The sequence below is a fragment of the Callospermophilus lateralis genome, chromosome 9 (genome assembly GCF_048772815.1).
Source record: "Callospermophilus lateralis isolate mCalLat2 chromosome 9, mCalLat2.hap1, whole genome shotgun sequence".
NCBI lineage: Eukaryota > Metazoa > Chordata > Mammalia > Rodentia > Sciuridae > Callospermophilus > Callospermophilus lateralis.
The window spans coordinates 13,061,260-13,087,001 of record NC_135313.1 but is presented as its reverse complement, the minus strand read 5'-3'; the positions used below and the strand labels follow the sequence as shown (position 1 = coordinate 13,087,001).

Sequence of the window (25,742 nt, the reverse complement as noted above, 5' to 3'; positions counted from 1 at the left end):
GAGGTTTGTTTTGCCGTAAGGTGTGGTCACACAGCCCCCAGGAAAATTGCTTTCACAGAAGCATCTAGCAAAATGACCAATTAGGCATTAATTGCTCAGTAATCCGTCACAACACAGCGTCCTTTAAACTGGTGTGTTTGCCAAAGAAGTAAAACATGCTCCCACTTTTAAGAAGTACTGGATGCTCAGGAGTTTTTCATCTCTTTCTGTTTTGAGCAAACAAATTTGAGTGCTGTTGGAAAAAGAAGAAAAAAATGCTAATGGTGCTGGCAAGTCCTTGACTTCCTCCGGACCTTTGTCAGAGTGCCAGGATGCTAATCTAAACCATTTTTACTCCAAACAACTGGAGCATTTACTGAAGAGAGGCTACAATTTAGCCTGTCCAGCTAGTATGTATTGAATATCTTTATATAATGGTGTCCACCAGAGACAAAGTAAAGAACGGGATTCCATGTTTATACTCGCTTCAAGTAGAACTGTTCCTCCAGTCTCTCCAAATGTATGTCAGTGCCCAGCCTGCCCACCCAGTCCCATACCTGGTGACAGATCACTCTCCAATCACTTTCGTAGGTTCTGATCATCTGCTCCTGACCACATGGCTCGGATGAACAAGGGGTGTCAGAAATGCTCAGACATGTCACCCCCTCCAGCTGGAAGCTGGAGAGGGAAGGCAGACATGCAGAATGGCCTGTCAGGAAAGACGGGCCCTGCATCTTATAACTCCCTCCCAGCCACCACTTCTCTCTAAATCCGGCCAACTCTCTAGGGTGGCTTTTGGAGTCAGATGTTTTGGCAGATGTCAAAGTCTTTAGGGAAACAAATGAGATGCTTTCTAGCTATTAGAGGCCGGCCCTCATTGATCCTCTCTTTTTCTCTGAGGAATTCACCCCTATTATTCATGGGTTGCCGAGAGACTCAATAGTCTTTTTCTTTCTCCTTCTCCCTGTCTCTTAACCTGTATTATCAAGTGAAGGGAGTCTTCAAGGATGAGTTTTTTGGAATTCAGAGCACACCCGTTACCCAACAGACAAGACAGAAAAAAGATGGAAAGCAGGAAATAAGAGCTGGACAATGTTCTCTAACATTTTGCAAAGGTACAAGAAAAGGGCTGGGTTCTAAGGCTAAAGTTTACAAAGTAAATTAAGCCGCAGGTGGGCGAGGGTGGGGAAGAAGATAGAAATATAACCAAAGAGATGTTCTCCTCAGATATAGTGTGTGTGTTCATACACAAGAAATATTAGAAGATTTGGTATAAACGATTCAGAAGGAGTCTGCTGGTTTTGTCAGAACAATCAATGAATGGATCCTTAATTTGGCCTCCAAATATCAAATGTCTATGGCTTTACCAATAAGTCACTTTGTGAGACCCTCCTTCGCCCTCATCTGCCTCTTTTCCTAGCTGGGTCTTATTTCATGATTCAATCAGTCAGTGATTATTTGTAAAATGCTAGAGATAGGATTTTGAACTTATTATTCTAAATGAGAAAACATTATCATTAACAAGTACGAATGCAAAATTTTTCAAGGAAGTATTGGATAAGAGATTTTACTTTGGGCTATTAAATATGTATTATTATGTGTTATTTCATATTCATGAATTCAGTAGACACTCATGAAGTCTTCAACCCACGTACACAGTGAAAACCTTTCATGTTGGAAATAGAATTGGCCACGCTGTGTAGACACGGAGGAGTCCTGGTGTACACAGGAACGAAGGAAAGCTGTGGGGGAGAAGCTATTGATAAGGGACATCAGGGAGAAAGGGAAAAGGGTGGCATTTAGGATAATAAAGAGAGGGAAGAGAGAAGAAAAAGGGAGAAAGAACGAAAGGACTGAGATTTCTAAAATCTTCAAAACAGCCCTGAACACCAGGAAGGAGGGTTCTCGCTCTGTCTCGGCTGTACACACCTAGATGTAGGCTGCTTATCTCTTGCCAACCAACTCTGACCAATGAATGTCACTTTTAGAGTAGCTGTCTATTATTTTTTTGGCCTATGAATTACTTAACTCTAAATGTAGATCTTTCCACCACCGGGGCAGTGCATCCAAAGATCTTTACACAATGGGCCAGGAACCCATTTTTAATTTCAATAAATAATGCCTATTGAAAGTGTTGGACTTTCTCAGCTTTGTTAAATTATGTAAAAGCTGTATATCTCCATCTATCTATCTAATCTATCTTGCAATCTATCTAAATCTACCCTGATCATCTTGAATTGGACTATGGCTGGGCAAGATGGAGGCAAAGCCCTTTTCCTCCCCTCTCCAAAGACCTAGTGCCTTTGAGTCTCCCCTGACCTGTGGCAGGAAGTCCTCGGCCACATTGTATAAGGTGTCAAGGATACTAAACCTTGTGCTGATAAGGAAAGTTTGTCTTGAAAGAAAAAAGATGACCTGTGTTGTGTGTGTGTGTGTGTGTGTGTGTGTGTGTGTGTGTGTTTGTATATTTTTGTTTTTTGCTGTACTGGGGATTGAACCCAAGGGTCCTTTACTACTGAGTCATGTCCCAAGCCCTTTTTATATTTTATCTTGAGACAGGGTCTCACTAAGTTGCTGAGGGTCTTGCTAAGTTGCTGAGGCTGGCCTTAAATTGCAGGTATCCTGTCTCAGCTCCCATGCACCACCTTGTCATAAAGTATCTTTGAGAAATGAAGCCAAATAACAGCAGCCAGAAGTGCTTCGTGCACACCCCAATACTGGGTGCTCCATTGCTTCACACACTGCAAGGTGCGGGTTACTATCTCAAGACTTTAGTAGAAGCTTCTTATGAAGAGAAATTGGTGGAAAGGCTGAGATTTTGAGAATGGAAGACTTTATGGACTGAACTGTGTGCACTGGAAGCTCTAGTCCCCAACATGATCGTATTTGGAGACAGGGTCTTAAAAGTACTAATATGAAGTCAAATGAGGTCATAATAGTGGGGTCCTAATCCTCTGACATTGGTGTTCTTAGAGGAAACAGGGCAGGCTTGTAGCTTAGTGGTACAGCGCTCGCCTTGCTCATGTGAGGCATTGGGTTTGATCCTCAGCACCATATAAAAATAGATAAATAAATAAAATAAAGGTATTGTATCCATCTACAATGAAGAAGAAGGAGGAGGAAGAGGAGGAGGAAGAGGAGGAGGAGGAGGATGATAATGTAGTAAGGGAACACTAGGTCTCTCTCTCTCTCTGTCTCCACATGCACACAACGAAGGGATCATAGGAGACCCAGGGAGAAGGTGGCTGCACACAACACAAGAATTGTCACCAGACCCAACAACCCCAAAGCCCTCTTAATCTTGAACTTCCAGCCTCTAGAATCCTGAGAATATTAATTTCTGTTGCTTAAACCACCCAGTGTGTAGTGTTCTGTCACCACGGACTGACCCTAAGACCTTTCCAGGGAAACCGTATTCCAACCACGAAGCCTCCAGTGAGCGAACCTTGAGCCTCCACTTCTCAAGAAAGCTTCCCAGGGGCCTTGGGGGCTTTCCTCCCTTTTCCCAAGCACAGAGCGTGGGAGCCTCCGGAAAAGTGCCCCCTCCTGCAGCCGACTCCCTTGGCCCCACCACCTGCAGACTCTGGAAGCCATGGCTTCTAGTTCAGGCAGTGGACGGAGCACATCTGTTTACCTCCCTCCTCCCCAAGACCAAGTGAAATGACCACAGAGCAGAATGAAAGCACTTGGGCCCCATCAGTGGATGAATTTCCAGGTGTTTCTGAAAGATGAAAAGTGAAGACGATCACGATGATCAATAACCAAAAATGAAGGAGTCGGGTGCAGCTCCCACACGCAGCAGGAAGAGAGGTCAGGAGTGGCCTCTTCTCAGCCAGCGTGACCGAGCCCGTGCTGGATGTGGAAAAGCTATCAGAGAACCTCCTCCTGCCCCCTCCGTGGCACAGACAGGACACTGGAGCCCCTGGCTACTGCTAGCCACAGCAGGCGAGTGCCTTCAGAGACCAGCACAGGAGCACTGCAGCAAGAAACCCTGATGACTCTGGCCTTGGCCAGTGGGGTCAGGGGCCTGGATCGGGCCTGTCTGTCAATCTGGCTTCCACATCCTGAAATGAAGACTGCAGCAGGCAGCTGTCGTCCCCGGAGCTCATCCATCAGTGCCAGTCTGACCAAGCAAAGGAGGGGCCTGCAGATGTCCATCCTCTCTCTTCCCAGAGCTGGCTACCCCTACTAAGAAGATCCCTCTCTATATTTTGGCTTATAGAGAAAGTATACCCCATCAGCATTTACTGAGAAACATGGTTCAAGTCCAACTAGCTCCTGTCCCTATGGCAACAGGGTGGAAAAAACAGCCAGCAGAGCAGAGCTGAAAAGCCCACAGTGAGCCTCTGAGTCCAGCATGCTACGATCACAACCACTGTGCACTGAAGGCTCTAACACGTATAAGCTGGGTGTTTTTAAGCAAGTCACTTAACTTCTCTGAGTCTCAACAGCAAATAATATAAAATAGGGATAAATCCTTTATACCTGCAGGGTTTTGATGGGAGGAGAGCAACTGAAAAGGTCCATAATAATCAAATTCAATGAACAAATGTGATATTTCTTGTGTTCATAGGAATGACAGATGCTTGGTCCCCTCACTCTTAGCCTGTGGGCTTAGTTTGAAAATGATACTGCTCTGGAGAAGCTTCTCTGACAGGCCCTTGCCACACAGCCCTTAACTCAGTCCTTATCAGGGCACCCCAGGGGTTTCCTTCCTAACACACAAGCTGTAACATTCCAATTGATTTGATTTTTAAAGACCCAAGATTGTGCTAACATTGTTCATCACATATCTTGTGCCCACCTTGTAGTGGGTTTTCAATGTATTAATAATGGTGATGAAAATCCGTACGAAGAAAGCAAGACCTTGCCCAGCACTTATGATGTGCTGGGCATAGTTCTAGTTAATATTAACACAGAGATTCACTTACACCTCCTTCTGTGAGGTAGTGCTACGATCACCCCCATTTTACAGCTAGAGACACTGAGGCACAGAGAAGTGAAGGGCTTCCTTATAGAACGACAGCTACAGTTAAGTAGCAGAGTCAGAATTTGAAGTTAGTCTGGCTCCACAGTCTGGGCTTACAACATTCATGTTAAATTTGCATCACACAAGCCTTCTATCTTCCAATGACAGATTTATATTAGAAAAATCTTTGATGTCCAGCAAGGTGTAGAGGCGAGCCGGGAAACCACCCTTTGAGCATTGATCTGACCCTCACAGGAAAATCTGTGGTGTTTCCTTGGATGATAATGTCTGAAAGCAGTTAGCAATCTTAAGACTGTTTGGGGGTGATCATTTAAGTTGCATTTTAATGGGGATTTAAGATATCTTTAAATGGAATAAATGTGATGAGAGAATTTTTGAAAAGTGCATAATTTTGACTGTGCAAAAACACTCAGGGGCAGAAACGACTCCAGTGTTCTAATTGGCTACGGAAGCAAACATTTGGAATACAGAAACCTGACTGGCTCCCTTTGTAATGCCTTGTTTATCCTGCATGATAGAAGGTGTTGGTTAATGCCCAAACGTCCCCCGAAAAGAGGCCCTGGAGAGTTGGCTGACACCTTGGACATGTCACTGCTTCAGAGAGAGCCAGCCAGCTGCTTTCTAGGGACAGTGTGAAGGTCTGGCCATGACCGTCACCCTGGTGGGTGCTCGGTGGTCTCCCAAGCCCTGCTGCACCTGCCTTCTCCACCGGGTGCAGCGTTCTCTGTTGAGACCTGTGCTGAGACCCAGGCAGAGGGTCAGAAACCTCCATCTGCCTATTTAGGCCACAGCCCAGGCATTATAGGGAGCTCACTAATGATCTGTGGGACACATGAGTCAATTGGTGGGTAATGAAGGTCAGGTTATTGTCATCACTATCAATACCGCCATCGTCCCCTCAACCATGTTGGGCTTCTCTGTAAATTTCCCAAAAGTACAGCAATTGTTGCCCCCAAAGAGTGGCCCAAAGGAGGAGAAGCCCCCATAGATTAAAGACAATTGGGGATTCAGTCCCAAGTCAAGTAAAACCAGGTCACAGAATTAGCCATTTTCCAGGGCAGGGATTAGTGAGAATCTTCTTCCTTGTCCACTTCCAGATAGGTATGTCCCCTCAGGTAGGAACTGGAAGGGAGGTCTAGGGGGAAGTCCTCCAGGGCCTTCTATCTGAAAAGTGGAAAACAACCCAGCCAAGGGATGAAGGCGCAGTTACCCTCTCATGCCCCTCTTCGCCTCCCCAGCAGCCACTTCTACTCAAGACCTGGGGTACAAGTCTTTACCAATAATAATCCTTGACCTCTTTTTCTGTATCTGTGACTGGCAGTTCTTTTCCTTCACTTTCTCTCTATCCATTTTCACTTAACTGCAGTGGCCTCCTCTTTACAGGTGTCCTTCCCACACGCTGACATTTATTGAGCTGTACAATAAATTATGTTGGAAACAAGCTCACTGTTCTTTTGTTTTAAAAGTATGGGTGTGCTGCCGAGCCCTCCTTTATCTTCATTTCCCTACCTTTGGCTCGGGTGCAGCTCAAAGGTAGATTATTCTTTTGTTGGTACATTTAGATGCATCAGAAAATTATTCTTCATTGCTTTCTAATTGCGCTTCCTGCCGAGTGCATGGATAATTTAAATGTTCCATTAATATCCTGTCTTACATTTCTCAGGTGTCTCTGTTTGACTGAGCTCTCCTCAGCTCATAATAAATCTTATTCATAGTAGAAGTTTGCAATTGTGTAGCAAGTAGGCAAGAAAATCAAGAAGCGGATGCCTAAAGTCAATATCTGTGGAGCTCTTATTGCCCTTGTCACTCTGAGCAAAAATTTCAGCCTCAGTTTTCACATCTGTCAAATGAATGAGTGTTCACAGGACCTAATCTCCACCCCACAGGCTCAGTCCAGTTCCAGAAGCAGGATAAGTGCTCAATACATGTAGTCACACTGAAAAAATAGAACGAAGAATTTTCAAATGAAGAATTTTCAAACAAAAAATTTTCAAACTCTGCTTGTCTTCTCCCCACTTCCCCTACAAGAGGTATTTCTTATTTCCTGCCCCTGCCTTACCCAGGGACACACAAAGCTCTCTGGATGATGGGGGGACTGGGGGTACTGGGTACAGCTCCCTGGGCTTTGAAGTTAGCTCCCATGGCAATGTGACATGAGTTCCATAACCCTCTTGGCAGTCCTTTCCCATGGTAAACAAATTTGAAATAACATACCAATCCCTCACTTATCCCCAGGTCTCTCATTTTGCAACCTCAACTATTCTGATCACAGCCAAGTCTGGGAAGGAACGTAAGCAACTTTTGCAGAGCCAGAAAGACATGGCGCATGATTCATTCTGTGAAGCTGGTGGCAGTGATGGGGAAGAGGTGCGCATACTGCCACCAATAGCATCACCTCCTTACACAGGGTTCTAAAGAGCTTGCCAGCCCAACATGCAGCAGCTTTGGATCAGAAGCAATGGAATGCTGACCTGCCCAAGCCTGGGGAACAGGAAGCAGGCACTTAGAACTGGAGTCCCTGCTGAAGGCAAGTGTGCCCACAGCCTCTTCAAGGGGTTGTGGCAGGCTGGGCCATTAAGTCACCGGAAAGAGCGTGGAACTGCTCCTGAGGGTGGGATTGAGAGCACTTTATTCCAACTTGGTATCTAATAAGTGATTCAGAGCAGTGAACCTGAGCTTTGGAACTAGAAGTCTGAGGTTGAACCCTAGCTGTATTTCATCACTTTAATTCTCCAAGTTTATTTTTCTCAATGGTCCAATGAGAGTAACATGAACTCCTTTGCAGAGCTGTAACAAAGACACTTAGTATAAAACACTGGCATAAAGAGAGATGTTATCATTCCTTTACTAGTTATTACTAATGCCACTATTGTTTATTAATATCACTATTATTCTAAGTAAATACTAAAGAGGGCAAATAAAAGTCCTCCAGGTCAAGGTTCAAAGCCAGTGCAGTTACGTGCAAGAAGTAACTCAAGCAAGGGGCAGCCTTGGCATTAGGATGAGTGGCAAGGTCTGGGGTGGGGTTGGTGGGCAGGAAACATTATGGGCTCCTTTTCACCAGGCGGCATGTCCCAGTGCACTTACAGGTATGAGCGACCACAAAGGGAAGGCACCCATGATCAACAGTCCAACCAAAGAGAGAGAAGAAATCAATACCCCCAGTATCTGGGACTCATCCATGATGGGAGCCATAAATGAGGTGAAGGTCAATGTGAGTGACAATGTCACAGCTCTATATGATAATGAGCACTTGCAGCCGTGACACGGATGCATCCAGAAAGTCATATGATGTCTGGTGACCATAGTTTAGGGACAGAGAAATCTGTGAAACAGTCTAGATAAGTTTCTACCCATAACTGCTTTTAATTTTTAAAAGTTTAGTGATGAAATTGGATAAACGATGTTATTTTCAAAAGTTATAACATTATGTGAAAATTGTTCTCAGATGATACTAGATAAATGCACTATTGACTGTACTTTCAGTACTTGTTCTGCCTTATTTCTCATGTTTGCTTTTTTCCACTTTGAATTGTGGCAGGAACTAACCACCCACCTCCTAAACATTCCAACTCAAATCTAGTTTACTATAATTACGAGTTGCTTTCCAAACACAAAAACGGCAGTCTTTAAAGTCATTTACAACTGTTCTCTCCAAATCAACTGAAGAGATGAAAAGGAGGATGTCAGTCAGCCCCACGTGCTTTGCCAGAACCCAGGGGAGCAGCCCACCGATCCTTGGAGGGTTGGTACAAAGCGCCCAGCTCTGAGCTTTTGAAAGGAAATGAAGGCAAACCAAGGTTTAAATCCAACAGGAACAGGAAGAATGGGTGATATTCAAAAAACTAACTTGATAAGATAATGTTCAGCTTTTCTTTGAAACCTAAGCTGCAGGATGAGAATACTTAAAGATTTGTTGCTCTTAACTTTCAGTTTCTTCTACTGACAATGGAAGTCTTGCAGTTCTTCAGGAGGACATCTTCACATGGTGGGAACAGTAGTGAACAGGGATGTGATCTGATATCAGGTCTTCCAGCAAGGTCTGCCACCTCTTTCTCTGGGTCTAAGTTTGCTCATAAAACTGAAATTTAGAACAGGTGGTCTCAGGTTCTTTCTTGATCTAGGTTCCTTTAGCTTTATCTAACCTGGAGATTCAGAGAGATGTCCAGACTTGAGAGTAGAGAAGATAGGAGGAGCTCCTGTGTGACCACAGTTCCCTGTGTATACACACGGCTAGGGGATGTGGAGAGCATGATACCAAACCATTATGTATTGTGTCTTACGTTTGTTATAACATTTTTAAAAATATGAACTACAATTTTATTTTGAGGATGAGGATGCTCCTGATATAATTTGGCCTTCTTTGCATTTTTATTTTAAATTGACATGGAGTAATTGCTATGGTTTAGATATGAGGTGTCCTCCAAAGGCTCATGTGTGAGAAGATGCAAAAACATTCAGAGGTGAAATTATTAGACTACAGGTGTAGCCTAATCAGTAGATTAACCCCTGGATGTGGATTAACTGAGTGGTAACTATAGGCAGGTAGGGCGTGGCTGGAGGGTCATTCATGGCATGCCTTTGGTGTTTACATTTTGTCCCTGGTGAGTGGAACTCTCTCTGTGTTTCCTGATGGCCATGTTTCTGGGCTGCTTTCCTTGTCCACACCCTTATGTCATGATGTTCTGCCTCACCTTGGGCCCAGAACTATGGAGTTGGTCATCTAAGAACTGAGACCTCAGAAACCGTGAGCCCAAAATAAACTTTTCTTCCTCTATGCTGTTCTTGTTAGAGATTTTGCTCAAAATATGCATAACAGGAATTATACATATTTGTGGGGTACAGTGTGACATTTTAATATATGTATACAATGTATAGGATTAGGGTAACTGGCACAGTCATCCCCTCGGACATGTATCATTCCTTATATTGGAACATTCAAAATCCTCTCTGCTAGCTATTTTGAAATCTGTGATCAATTGTTAGCAACTATTATACACAGAACATTAAAAGCTACCCCTCCTGTCCAAATGCATCCTGTCCCCAACCTCACTCCATCCCTGCTGTCCTACCTCCCACCAATTTTTAAGAGGCTGCAGTGAATAACAAACAGCATGCGCACAGAGGCCAGAGCATCAGGTGTACTAAGTACTGGGTGCAGTGGTGCACACCTGTAATCCTAGTGGCTCAGGAGGCTGTGGCCATAGGATTGTGAGTTCAAAGCCAGCCTCAGCAACTTAGCAAGGCCCTAAACAACTCAGTGAGACCCTGTGTCTAAATAAAATATAAAAAAGGGATGGAGATGTGGCTCAGTGGTTAATCACCCCTGGGTTCAATCCTCAGTACCAAAAAAAAAAAAAAAAAAAGAAGAAAAAAAAGAGCTGGAGAAGACATGATTAGATATGAGGTAGCAGAAGGAAGTTCCACCAAACCCATTTCTTCAACTTGGAGATGGAATAATTATCAAGTCAGAAACCAGCAGGACCTTATCCTATCTGCTTCTCCTCTTATCAGGAAGTGTCCAGAACAGTCTGTCCAGTTAACTCCCTTGGGAAGACGACCATGCCCTGTTGAGCAGGTTGATGGAGGGGATAATGAGAGGACTCTTCCAAAGCAAGGAAAGTGACCCTGTAATGGACCATTCAAACCATAACCCTTTGAAAGTGAGAGAAGGTCCCATTAAAAATGATGCTAAGGTATAAATAGGGTTATTCATAAATAAAATGGGACACATGGTCAAATTAGCAATGTCTAACCCCTATAATTGCTGTGAAAATCAAACAAGGCATTTATGTGAAATAACTTATCCAGATGTTGGCACAATAGTGTCAATAAATATTAGCAACATGATCAGGGATTAACAGTCAAAGGTTCCAATCTCCAGGTGATAAGAAGCCCTGAGAAGTTTTTGAACTTGTCTCCCACGAGGGTTGGTGGCTTGCAGGAAGACTGCATTTCAGGATGAGAGGGGACATAGTCACCAGACATCAGAGAAGACAATAAGGCCAATTCCCAGCACAGATGGGGTGAGCAAGAAGAAGCAGAGGAGGGTCAGGCTGCAGTTTTGGAAAGATGCTGGCATGAGGACCAGGAACTGTATCTGAAGCTCTTCTAGCCATGCTGGCTTCAATTCAAAGAAGGAAAAGACAAGTCTCCCAGCTCAGGTTCATGTGGTCTCCCAAGGACGTAGCTGCCCTACCCCTGGTACCTCCAGAGCCTCAGCTCCAGCTTCAAAGTCCACCCTATCCCTCAAATGCCTATTTCTGTATTTCCATCCAAATACTCTGCATGCCCAAATCCATATGGCCTCGGGGCCTTGTTTCTTCAACCAGTTCTGCCTCTCGACTGTCCTGCTGCTTTTAAAAGCTGTGCCATGTTCCCTCAGCTGTTACTTGATCCTGGCTGCTTTCCTCTTCATGGCCATCACCTAACATGAGAGGAGCACAGTTCACCTGAACCAGCTGATCTGCAGTAACAGGAGGGGAAGATCAGAACAGTCTGTGCTGGGTCCATATGCAAAAGCCAGTGTTGGATGCTGTACTTGGGTAATTGGAGGAATGGCAAGCACAAGAACTGAGGTCCAGAGCTATAACAAGCTGAGGAGGCCCTAAGCAGAATCCAGTAAGATAACCACCCCCAGACACACAATGGGACCCAAAGCCACAGAGGATGCTAGGTCTGAAGACAGATTCCAGAGGGGAGATTGGTGGCCACAATGGAGTGAAGAACCACAGGGAAAGCAAGCAGGATGTGGTGTGTGGGCACAGAGCTAGGAACACATGCTGTCAAACAAAGATGTGCCAACCCAGCTGCCTCTTGTCTGCTTTTCCCCAGCGCAGGATCCAAAAGCTCTGAAGTTCTGTACCTGCCGATGATCTCCTAGTGATTGTCAAACGTGCTCTCACGTTCCAATTCCTGAGGCCACCACCCTGTTTTAGTTGATTACCTTCAATCTCAAGGGAGCCTGGGGTTTTGGGAGCTAGAGAAATGGAAATCTATTTCCAATTTCCACTTAGAATTATGCCCACTACAAGTTTTTCATGTATTTCCTGCAGAGTATGCCTCTCCCGCCACTGGTCTGTGAGTCAGCTGTTGCAGCTACAGAAAAATGAGTGAACAAGTAGCAAAAGAACACAACTGAAACGTCTTAGAAGCATCTGGGTTTTCTTAGCTCAACAACTTGGTGTTGTTTGTATGAGTGCTGCTCTTTCAAAATATTTACCTACATCCCCCCACGCACTCCTCAGTGTCAGATGTAAGGGAAGTTCTCCCGGTTAGCCCAGCCCTGGGCTCTCACCTTGCCAGGGCCTTGCCCCAGCAGACACCGCTTTCCTCTTGACCACTACTCCCTCCAGCAGCATCAGAGCATCTCCCATATATAAATACTAGGTACACGTATGATTGCATGAATGGTGTGGCCCTACCTCGTGTACAACCAGAGAAGTGAAAAACTGTGCTCCATTGTGTACAATGAATCAAAGTGCATTCCACTGTCAGGTATAACTGATTTGAACAAATTAATTTATTAATTTAAAAAAATAAAACCTCTTCCAACCTTGAAAATCTCCATGGCCTCTCTTGCAAGGTTCAACTCAAGATCCTGTTTTTTCCCTTCTCCTCTCCTGTTCTCTGTTAAGCCCAGTCCTCCATCAGAGGGGCCCTGTTGGCCCCTCCTTTGCAACTTTTTATGTGGAAAAAGGACAGCTGTAGTTCTTAGATGAGTTATTTTCTCTTATAAAAGTGTTGCTCTAGAAATCCCCACTCGCACGCAGTATTAAGCTTCTTTTGAATACCTTCGTTAGGGCGGGTTCGGCCCTGTTATCCCAGGGAGCAAAGATCTGCTGAATGGGATGTCGATGTGCCAGCTTTCCTTCCTCTCTCGCTCTCATCCTTTCTCTCTTCACTTGAAGACTATTAGCCAAATACTGGCCTCTGTCAGGCACTACCCAAGGGGATGGATATAGAGCCATGAGTCGAGAGAGAGACCTTTACTCCCTTGACACTTATATTTTGCTTTAAATAGCAAATAAAATATTAAGCTCTCTTGGGAAATTATTATCCATAAACACTGTAATGGTGGTGGTGTGTGTCTGTATTCTTTAGTCTAAACTGAGCATTGACTGTTGGAATGCCTGTCACTTCAGATAAGAAACATTAAGCCTAAAGAAGCAACTTTTCCAAGTCCCTAACCTGAGAGCTGCAACCCAACAGTCCACAACAGGAAATCCAAGGGCTTGCCAAAGCTCAGCTATGAACTGAAAGTTTTATGACGTGTAATGCAACGGGATCCCTCTGAAGGTTCTTCAAACTGCAGCCTGCTTGACATCACAAAGCATTAAAGCAATCACTGGTGGGTTGGCAAGTGACCTTTAGTTGGAAGAGTACAGTGTATTAAAGAGGAAAAGAATGTGACTTTCATACAACTTTTATGCAAAACTACAGCTGGCCCCAAGGATTCATGATGAGTCTTCCAAAGTCATGCTGGTTGTGTCCAGTCATCTGTAAAACAGAATTGGGGTCACTCTTCTGTCTCTCTCTCCTATACACACACACTAGCTTTACACACCATGGAAAATCAACTTCAGTCCACTGCTTACTTTCGAACAGCTTGTTTGCTCATTTCTAAAAGCACAAGAAAAGAATAGTACCCTCTGAGGTACTTGTAGCCTCTGGATATGGGCGTTTTGTTTATGAGAGTCTTTTGTGGAATTGTGTGCTCCACGTGAGGAAGACCCAATGGCAACTACTTTAATAATAAGGGAAGGTGTAACTATTGTCCTGAACACTTCCAGTCAACAGCTCCTGGAAAGCAAAGCATCCTGTTAGAAGGCCAAGAGAAGTTCAGCAGGCTCCACAGAGCCTTGCCTGCCTTCCCCTCAGAGAAAGGCCCAGGCGCTCAAGCTATCTACAGAAAGAAACCGGGTCCCTAGAAGCTGTTGCATTAATCTGGCTGATAACGTGTTCATGAGAGAGTTAACCTACTAACGAGGTTTAGTGCTACTGTATGTCAACAATGGGCAGTCGAGGGCTGTTAGAGTCAGTGGTGTCTTGTCAGTAACTTAAATTTGTTAGTTAGCTAATAGTAACAGGAGTAACAGAAGCAGACCAGTATTTCAGGGTGTCCCTACCTACCAAGATGTATAAAGGAGTTGGGAGGAGTTGCAAGGGCTTTAGTGAAATATGGTTGGAAAAAGGAACACAGTGGTCTACAACAGAGTCCCGACAAGAGTTTTTCTCAAAGTAGCATGGAAGGACAGTATCTGTTGTGGTTTCCCCCTAAAGCTCATGTGTGAGACAATGCAATAAGGTTTAGAGGAGACATGATTAGGTTCTAAGAATCTTAACCCAATCAGTGAATTAATCCCCTGACAGGGATTAATGAGTGGTAACTGAAGTGGTGGGGTGTGGCTGGAGGAGGTGGGAATTGGGTGTGGCTTGGGGGTATGTATTTGTACTTGGCTAGTGGAGTCTCTTTCTGATCACCATGTGAGCTGCTTCCCTCTGCCACAGTCTTCTACCATGATGTCCTGACTCACCGCCAGCCCCAAGGAATGGAGCCAACCTTCTATGGACAAGGACCTCTGAAACTGTGAGCCCTCAAATAAACTTTTCCTCCTTTAAAATTGTTCTGATCAGATTTTATAGTCACAGCTGTGAAAAAGCTGACTAAAAGAGTGTCTTAGTTCATTTGGGCTGATGCAGCAAACACCAAAAAATGGATGACTTACAAACAATACCAAAAAAAGTGATTTCTTATGATTCTGGAGGTGAGAAGTTCAAAGCCAGACAGATTTGGTGTCTGGGGAGGGACTCGCTTTCTGGTTCACAGATGTTGCCTTGTGGAGACACGTGGCAGAGGGCCCAAAGAGTTCCCGTGGACCTACTTTGTAAGGGCACTAATGTCCCTCATGAGGACTCTGCATTCATGAACAAATCAAGTCCTGAGCTCACTTCCCGATATCAGCCCCTAAGCCTAGAATTTCAACCTGTGAATTTTGAGGGGGTACAAACATTCAGACCACAGCAGATCCAAGGGGGCAGTAATTTTGCCAAGGGCTGCAGTCTTTTACAGGCTAAGATATCTGAGCTAGTCACGAAGGAGGACACAATGGAATCTGGGAGAAGTGAGGAAGAATACTTTCTACACTAGAGGCTATTTTGGGCCCAGGAAGGCATCTGACCTTCTTGACCAAATGCTGACATTTCTCCACACAGACAGCGCCCCCTGCTGTCCACTGTGAGAAGAGGCTGCGCGCACAAACACTCCTTATTTTTGCCATTTAGCCCCATAAGAATGAACAAGCTGCCATCCTCAATATCATTTAATCAAACTGTCTCTTCTCCATGTTTCCATTCCTATAGGGCATGTTCAATAGAAGGGGACACAGACCAGTAGCAATGCAAAACTTTCTCAGCGAATTTGAAGGATAAGGAAGCTGCTTCTGCTTCTTGGGGTCCCTTATGGACAGACATATCATTAATATTCCAGCATTGGTAGCTGGGATTTGTCCAAATGTTCAGCTCTCTTTACCTGATGAAAGCACTGAGTGTCTGCTCACTGCAGGGTGACACAGCCAAGCCAAGCCTCAAGGAGCTGGTCACACACTCAGGTGGACAGACAATCACACCCAAATATACAGAAGGAAGAAAACCAGTAGGTGGTCTCTGGTGAGCCTGGAGTGTCACTTGATGCTTCCAACTTACTCTACTGCAGAATAGGTGTGACCCTCTCAATGTAGTCTGTCCTGGCCTGGACAGGTATGGGCAAATGGACCAGAAAAGTGGTTAGAAGGACAAATCCCATCTCTCTTTGAGAATGGGAAGGAGTTGAAGAAGGGTTCAGTTTTGAGTCCCCATTTGGGGTAAATATACCCAAAGACATGCCCAGCTCCCCGATGGTGTGTGGGAGGGGTCTGTCTCATCATTCCACCAGCACGGTGGATCTAGGGAGCAGAATCGTCCCTAGCAATGTGGCTGACTCAAAGAGGACCAGAGAAAAGATCCAAAATCCTAAAAAAGCTCATTGCTAAGTTTACTGACTTCATGTTTAAACAAGTGAAATTTTGTGTTCAAAACAGACAAGTCTAAAACACAGAAATACACTTCATTTCTTTTAGTTTTAAAGGTCGCATCGAATCATAGTCTTTGTTTTAAATATTCCAGAGTGGCATGGTTGGTACTTCATTAACATCCTTGATCTCTAATGGCCTTCCTGTCTGCTAAAACTACAAAACACACCATCTTCTTAAAGTTCTATAATATAGGTTTACACTAACAAAATAAGGTCAATGACTCCCAGACCACTCTGGAAGAGAGAACTTTTCTCTGCTGGAAGGGTTCAAAGAAACTGGAGTCTCATGTATGCCCATCAGCTTCAATCATGACAGAGCTCAGTGTTATTTGCAGCGAGGTCTACCATGATAAACAGCAAAATGACAAAACCAAGAAGATATTTAACCATCAACAAAAGACGATGACTAATATTTCTTGAGCACATTCTTGGCATTTTCTCATTTAGTCTATGCTATAATCAAAACTGTCCCTGGGTTGAATGTTGGCCTCTCAAAAGATATACCTGCATCCCCATCTCTGGAACACATGAATGTGACTTAATTTGAGAAAAAAAAAAAAAAGAGGTCTTTGGAGATGAGTTAAGGATCTCAAGATGAGATCATCTTGACTTTTCCAGTGGCAAAGAGGGGGAACACAGAATGAAGAGGAAGAGATGCAGAGATGTCATGAGGATGAAGACCAAGATTCGAGCCATGCTGCTACAAACCAAGAAATTCTGCTGGAAGAGGCAGGAAAGAGAGGCCTACTGACTTGATTTCAGACTCTGGGCTGAAAGAGTAAATTCCCCCCATGAGAGAGGAAATGTCTATTGCTGTAAGCTACCTAGTTATGATCATTTGGTGCAGTAGCTCTAGGAAACTTATCCGTTCTTATTTTAAAAGTGCAGAAAGCTGAAGTTCAGAGAGGTTATAAGTAACTTGTCAGGGCTGCACAGTTATCATTAGTCTCTTTCTGACCCCTGAACCTGTGCTCTGAGCATAAAGCCACATGCTGGCTTGGCAGTCTAGAAAGCACCTGTTCTCTGCAGACAGAATCAAGACTGCTGAGCATGTGCTGATACAGGTTCAGAGCAGTCTCTTCTAGCAGCTTCCTGCCTCCAAAATCAATTTTTTGCATTAAAAGAGCCATTAAAGTCTGTCCATCAGCAATTTAGTTCATGTGTAGCCTCGTTTCCCAGCCCAGGGATAAGGTAGTTCTGCACTTGGCCCCGAAAGGCTTTGCTTTATTTCCCCAATCATAAGTATGATCGTTTTTACTCATGCTGGGCAATAATACAATGGAGAATGAACATTAAATTAAATGTATAAAGCATCTGAAATCAATCAAGCCCTTCATGAAACTAATTTTAGAAAAGAGGTCATTAGATATATTACAGTCGATTTGAAAGTGAATTGAGAAAGCAGACCTCGTGTTCTTTTTCTAAAAAATACCCTTTTCTTCATGAGATAGAGTTTTTATTACCTTTCATCAGAGTCCTTCAGCTGCCACAAACACCCCTATAACCTCGAGAAGATAAAATAGTGATTTTTATGCTCCAAGTAGAAGAGGCTACCACTGCAATTTCTCATCTTCTCCATGTTCATGATCAGTACTAGAAAAGGGTAAAGGGAGCCTTCAACGTCCCCAGTTTTAAGAGAGCAAGAGTCGCCCTAGGTTGAGCCCAGAAAGTCACACTGTGTTTTGAGAGAACTCACCTGCCTGCAGGCATGGCTCTGAGGCTGTGTGGGGACTGGCTGGGAGACTCGGGTATGCACCATGTCCCAGAATTTATAAGAGGAGTGTGAGTAGGTTCTGCAATGTGTTTTCTTGCTTTATGTTCGTCTCTGGCAGAGTGAAGATGAATAGGAGGTTTGTTTACTCAGGGAAAGGAAATGGAAGTCAGCAGATACCAGTGGAGATCACTGAGACCAAATCCGGTCATAGTCATTGTGCCATCTTTTTCCTTGTTCTGAGACAGAAAGAATTTCTGAATTTCATGAAGGCATCTGATAAGACCTCCAAGCTGTTTCTGTGGACACTCTTGGAGGGTGGTTTCCAACACTGAGCAGCCAGGATCTCTGATTTGCTAAACACTTGCATGAATGAGTCAAGTGACCCAGCTACAGGGCCATATGGTTGTAAATAACATGAAGCTAGACACAGAATCAGAAGGTTGGCACAACAGAGCCCATGCTGTCCCCATAGGCAAGCTAAGTCTAAGAAGGTGAACTTCAAGTAAAAACAAATCACAAGACATAAAGGAAAGGTGTGATTTAATAGAGTCTTGGTGAAAAAGATGTGGGTTGCAACAGAAACCAGCATGTGGCAAGGAATCCAATATTATGCTGTACTAGCAGGAAAATAATGTTTAGAACAAAGGAGAAGGTGATTCTCCTATCTTGCCATTGATGACATTTTAAATACTGTGTTGAGTTCTTGGTGACAGAGTAGGAAGGAAAGAGAAAAATAAAGGCCTGTTATGAGGGAAATAATGATATTGAAAAAGCTGCATAAGGAAGTTCTGAAAAAGGAAGATTAGCTTTAAAAAGCCTGTAGGGGCATAACAATTGTTTTCAAACACTTACAAATTGTATGTAAAAAGAATTATGCCTAGCCAGGTGTGGTGGCCCACAACTTGGGAGGCTGCAGCAGGAGGATCAAAAGTTCAAGGCCAGCCTTGCAATTTAGCAAGACCCTGTCTAAAAAAAAGGGGGGGGGGAGGCTAAAGATGTGGCTCAGTCATAGAGCGCCCCTGAGCTTAATCCCTAGTACCAAAAGGAAAAAAAGAATTATGCCTAATTATGTACATGCTTGGTGATATGCATCCTGTTCTTTGAGAGACTCTACTATTATAGTAGAGTGGGAAACATAACAAAGTAAAAAAAAAAAAAAGTTTATTCATAGAAAATACAATGTTCTCAATATCACCCAAAGGAGCGGACTTAAAGTGACTGCTGGAAGTTAACAGGAATCAATTCTGACTCAATATAATAAAGAATTTTCTAGAAATACAAGCCACACCCCAAAAGGCATTATTCACTTGGCATTCACTCAACACACCTTTGCGGGGAGACTCTTTGCGTTTTTCTGGATCTTGGGTAGTTGACACTTTCCTCTGAGCAAGTATTATGCCAACATTTATGAGGACTCTGACAATATTCACATTTTAAGATGACACATGGAGGCATGTTTCTTTCTTCTTTGAGAATGTATGATATATATGATTTTCAAAAGTCAATTTTCTTTTCCCTTCAAAATTTAAGACATCTCTTGTGGGCTGGCCAAAATTTCACAGGGTTAACTACCTAAATTTCCTTTGAATGAGCAGTTGGGAGCACTAGTCCCACTTCCTCTCCCAGATTGCAGAACTGCTCTTATATACCAAGGATCATGAATCCCTGAGTTGATGGAAGTGTGACAGGAGTCAAGACTGGCTTTCTAACCTTACAAATCAGAACAGCGAAGTCAAATGGGCCAAAGAGGTGACATGTTCTACCACAGAGCACAGGTCCACTGAATTGCTGAGGGTGCTCCCAGCACTCCACTCCCTGCTGGTACTATTCCTCAGGCTGCTCTGAATCGATGCCACCAAGGACTTGAACTGAACTGAACAACTAACCACAACCACTGGACCACATCGTCTCATTTGCTATAAATCTTAAACAAAGTGTACCTATTAAGTCACGCATTTATCATGCTCTAATGAAGCCTCCGCTACTGATGGATTTACCAAAATATTCCCCTCTTGCACTCTAACCCCTTCAGCCTCCCAACACTTAAAGATCATCAAGAAGTGAGGATATGGCGCCCTCTAGGGATAAATGCAATAAACCAGGTCAACTCATAAATGAGGGGTCAAGGATGACAAAGCTGTGAAAACTTTATATCCATAGGAAGCTTTCAACCAAAACAAGGTATTAGAGTTTTAGCTAAGACATACTATTCTATATGCCAAAGGCAAAACCCCAGTCACTGAATCAAAATATTAAAAGTAGCTGATATTAAGCTCTATGAGAGTAAAAATTAGGGAACTCATCTCACTACTTCAAGACTTTCAGGTGAATTTCTAAAAGAGAAAAAAATGCTCCTTCTTTGAGATATTGAACAAGAGTATAAAATATCCCATCTTCTTATTTGCTTCAACCCAATAAGAGACTACTTTTGCAACTATCCTTCAAGTGAAAGGTCTGTTTGCTCTTCCCTGGTGTCTCTCTGAAAATCTTAATTCCCCTGGGTGGCTCTTGGAGAGGTTAACAGAACATCTAAAGAGAATAAATAGAGATGAAGGGGATGAGGAAACAAGCCCTGAGGCTTTTTGTTTTGTATGTTTGTTTTAAACTTTCCAACAGGCAACAACTTGTCCTGCTCACTTAAAAGACTTGCTGCAAATTTTCATTCTGACCCAATACTGTGCTTAGTCCACCCACACTTAGGGACATGCTTAGCTTCTTTCTGGTCTGTGAATATGATTTCATAGACACTGAGAAGGGCTTTGAATTGCCCTCCTGTTTGACTGAGTCACTAGATTCCTCTAACAGTTGTATCAGTTAGTTGTTGCTGAGTAACAAACCACCTTAAATACTCAGTGGCTTAGGAAAAAAGAAAAAAAAATTAATTGCTAAGGAGCTTATTTTCTGGCCAGGCAGCTGTGGCAGTGGCTGGAGATTTCCTCATGCTCCTGCAGTCAGTTGCAGGTCAGTCGGACAGCTGTGAGGGTCTCTGGTGCCTTGGCTAGATGAGTCAGGCAGACTCAACTCTTCCCCCTAAGTCTCATTCTCCTGCACGAGTCCAGACATTTTGTCATGAAAATAGCAAAAGATCAAGAGAGAGAGAGAGAGAGAGCCAAGGCATCATACGGAGCCCAGACTCAGCATGGAAAGCCACCTGCCTGATACAGGGAAGCATGAAGGCTGGGAAGGTTAATGCCATTGTTCTACCAGGCCAGGGGACAGAATCTTATATTGTCTAAGATGCACCTAGAAAATACCCAGATAAAGCTACTTACTGCTTACTGGTATGCACTCCTGACATCAGTTTCTTTTGAAGAGAGAAAACTGAAGAAGGGAAGGGGTTTTGGGATAGCAAAAGAAAGATGAGTTTTGGAAGCTCCAGCACTTCATTTTTTGATCAAGTCGGATACTTCATACCAATTGGGAAGTTAAATTTTAAAAGAATGAATTAGAGTTGGGAATATTGATTAAAACTTGTGGAAAAAAAAAAGAAAGAAAGAAAACAGATGTGCTTTTAAAGAGAGACGTCAACGGGTGCAGAATCAGAAACAGAACGTCCACAGCACTAGATCCTGCAACACTTTTCTTCCAAAGAAGCATTTAGCCTGTTAAAGGGAAGAAGCAACCCAGCACAGAGTAGACACCTGACCCCACCACCCTCAGTCCTCCAAATCAAACCAAGCACAAGGAACAGGACTGATGAGTCAACTACATTGAAGGGAAAATGGTGAATTATTTTGTTTTAGAAGCAAGGCTGAGTTTAACATCCTCTGACTCACCCAGCAGGGCACACGTTTTCTGACAAAGCAAAAGTAGTGATGGAAAATATGGATGTGGTATCTATCACAGCATAGGTACCTAGTCAAAGTTCCTTCACAGCAAGGATGTCTTGACAAATGATCAGTTCAAAGACAGTTTTGCTCCAATGACGATTATTACAAAATGAAAAAATAAAAACAAAAAAAAAATGTAATACTACAGTAGCTGCCAGAAAAACCTTATGGCTTTACATATAAGTGGAAAATATTTGAATCCTATTTCTTCTCTTGCTCCTGGGAGGAAAAATGAAATAGGAAGCTCATTTCCATCACACAAACCAACCTACTGGAGGTATTCCCACCCCAGAAGTAGCACCTTCTTAAAGTGACTCCCTTTAAGCCCCAGAGAAAAGAGGCTGTAAATTCGAGTTACCTAAAAGAACAAACAAAAGCCAAACTAACAATTCTTAAAGGGTATTGCATACTGAGATCAATGACACCCGCCAACCCCGTAGGCCTATGGTTATGACTCCAGGTCCTGCCTGGCCTTTTCATATAATAATCAAATTTTTGTGTTAGAGATCTCATTGCAGTTACAACCTTTAAAATGGAAGTGCATTCACTTTGCTCATATTTTTAAGAATTAAAAGACTCTGAACACTAGCAAAAAACTCAACCAAGTCAAGTCCAGAGCTGGGTGCAGTGAAATAAAAGGAAGAATTTGTGCACCAAAAGATGTAAGAGGGCTTGTGTGCACAGATAGCAATTGGCAGAGAGGCCATGTCATATGCAAACAGCCACAGGCACCTAAATGTTCTGGAAGAAAGGTCAAGCTGCTCTCAGCTATAGAGTGAGCAGAGTTAGATGGCACAGCTGGGTTGGGGGTGTGGTAGAGCAGAGTTAGGTGGCAGAGTTGGGTCGTTCAGTGGTAAAGTGTTTGCCCAGCATGCATGAGGCCCCAGGATCCATCCCCAGTAAAGGACCTGAGCTGCTCTTTTGGACCTGACCACTGAGAATTGTTCAGTAGAGTAAGGTCAGTGCAGACAGGTACTGAATGAAAACTAGCTCAGGTACACTGAGAAAGGAAAAACAAACTGCCTCCTAAGTCCATTCACTGAGGAGCAGGCCTTGAAAATGGCGTTGCATGATACTATTGCTATCAGTAATAATTCACTATCATGCATAGCATGGCTCTAGAGTTTTCAAAATAAGGCCTCATTCATTTAGCATTTGAAGTACATAAGCAACAGGAAAAGAGAGGCCCAGACTCAGACTTGCCAGGGGTTACACTGAGAGCCAGGGGCTGCAGGTTTTCTGCCCGAGTTTCTTAAGGCTCTGGACAAGACTGCAATGGAGTGTAATCAGATATAGCCCCTTCCCATGATCCAAAGGTTCAAAGTATCCTGAGTTATTTCTTTGTTAAATAAGGAGATTTAGAAAAACATTTGCAGGCATGCACAACAATTAGTCAGGGAGAATAGATAAGTCATTCAAAATATGCTTTAGAATTCATTTTATTTCACTAATAATTTCATATGAAGTTCCATCTGCCTCCACTTTATTTTCAAAATAAGAATGCGTAAGACAATTCCCAATCCTTTAATCTATGTGTATAATAACATCTGCTTTTTCAGTTTTATACTCAGCCTTCAAAAAAAATTATAATGCCAACAGAAGTTGGCTTTTGCATCAGAGAGCAGAAGGAGATATTTACATCTGCTGAGAGTTGACAGGGTACTTACAGTTTATGAAGCATTTATCTCATTTTATGCTTATAACTCTAATACTACTACTAATGTTTAACAACAATGAACACTGTATAACAGGTAAAATGCTAAACATTACTTGTGTTAAACAATCACCAGAAAAACTCTATAAATAATAATGTTATGATTATTATTCCCATTTGTAGAGAGAGAAAATCGAAGCTTGCTAAGTTTGTGTTAGTTACTTCAGGTCACACGTAAGCTTTGCTTGTATTTCAAAACATTCAGAAATTTGTTTTCCTGACTAGCTGCAGCAGAGTGAAATCATAATTCAGTCTTAGTCAATATTCTAACTCACACATCAAGAAGCTTCATGGGTTGTTTCTTCATTAAAACCAAACCAAATTTATTTATTTCAAATGTATGAAGTTTCCAGTGCCCTATACCTATAGGAAAATAATGACTTACCAGTTGGAAAACAAGCATCCTCAAAATCCCTAAATATAAATGTGCCTCAACATTCCAAAGTGTGTTCATTGGTGCTTGGATATTTAAATGTCCTGCTGTGAAGGGCATGCTGAAGTTTCAAGTATGCTAATGTATTATGTCTCATAAATGGCTCCCCAAATTGAATTAAACCCCACCTTTATTCTGCATTTCTTTTAATTGGTAAGGTCATGAGCAGAAAAGCTCATGATTCTGATATGAACGAAGCAGTATAGTAAGATCATTGCAGTAAAGGCAAAGGGGAGACTTGGGGTATGTTCGTCTATCGAGTTGGATTCTCAAATGCCCTAGATAAGAAACTGTCCGGGCTTTCTGTGCTGTTTGGGGTGACTTAATCTGTCTGCATCTTGGCACTACTGAACAAGAGGTAGGAACGGTAGCAGGTAGCATCCTATCCATCCTGGTATTTACAGTTTGATAGTTCTGATCAGTTGCAACATCAGCTCTCCCAAATCAATGGCAATGTAATAGAACAGAGATAGAAAATTCAGCTCAGGTTGCAGGCTGTGTGTGTGTGTGTGTGTGTGTGTGTGTGTGTGTGTGTGTGCGTGCTGGTGCATGGAAGAGGGAGAAAAAGGTGTAATAGTAAATGATGAAAAACAGATAAGTAGTTCAAGAAATGGAGAACTTTCCAAATATTTTTAAGGGCCTTACAAATTTTTTCTTCTTTCTATTTTCTGTGTATTTTAGTATACTATCACTTAAACAATAGTCACAATTTCAAAAATCAAAATTTCCCAGAAGTCTGAATAGAAATGTTCTTTTTTAAAAAAAGAAATACATCTTAAAAACTCACTGGAAAGAAAATACCTAGGGCAAGATCAAAAATCCCCAAACTGAATGTAGATTTTTAAACTGACACTTTGCCCTTGGGAATTTTGATGATATCATTTACTTCCTTGGGTACTGGACATCATGGAAGCCTAATACATTTTCTTTTGTATATCTTTTGGAGATAATGAAAGTTTTTTTAAAGAATATTTTAGATTTTTTTGTGTTGTGAAAAATCTTAGTTGCTTAAAAGATATCCAATTTAAGTCGAAGGAAATTTTCTTACAAAAAATAAGAATATTTTAAAAGTAAAAATGTTATGATACACTAAGCTATGGCAGTATTAGTACACACTGAATATTCTCTGTTTTGTAACAGATACGATTAATCAGCGTAAATTTATTTTGGTTAATTATTGATGTATTTGGATTGGTTTCCAAGATTTTATTTTGAGATGACTATTACCATACCTTTTCTTTTATAGACACTATTTTTTCCTTTACCTCTTCAAGATTCAAACATACACTCCAACATGAGGATCCTCAAACTCTGTATATGGCCACCATGTCATCTGTGACTGCCCTCCATCATCAGCCTGTACTCATAAAGGCTGAATAAAATCTAATTTAAAAGATGTGGAAAGAGGACATGGGGGTGCAGTTTGGAAGTGACCATTTTATGATCATTTGTGATTTGCTGAATTTAATACTTGTTACGAAGTTTATAATAGTGGTCTTTGAAAAAACTTTATAATATATCCAATAATTTTTTTAAAAACCATAAAATATTTTCATTATATTATCCCCATAGACAGGGAAATAGCAAAAATATGGTTCATTGTACTTAGAATAACATAACATTGTAGTTTGTATATCTAAACTTTTATGGGATCATATCACCACGTTCTGTGATGCTAGCTAGGGTTTTACTGTGCTTTCAAGGAACCTTTCCCAGATTGCTTTACTATTCCACATAATCAAGACAAAATTCATCTTTTGAATATTGATTTATTTTGTAACTTTTCCATAACATTCCTTTTTCCTCGTATGTTCTGGAACTTCAGTCAGTAGATTGATCTTTTTAATTTTATTTATTTTTCATTTTAATTAACTTATAATAATTGTGTACATTATGGGGTACCCTGTGACAATCCAATATACATGTACAGTGTAAAATGATCAAATCAGGGAAATTAGCATCTCCATCTCCTTAATGTTTGGATCCCTGGAGCTTCTCTCATCTAGTTCTT

At 42.4% G+C, this 25,742-nt stretch overlaps 1 protein-coding gene across 1 annotated transcript in view; it reads right to left on the bottom strand.

Moving 5' to 3' along the window:
- The window catches only part of Dock10 (dedicator of cytokinesis 10), a 236,055-nt gene that overhangs the window by 187,335 nt on the left and 22,978 nt on the right, over positions 1–25,742 (bottom strand). The window lies entirely within an intron of this gene.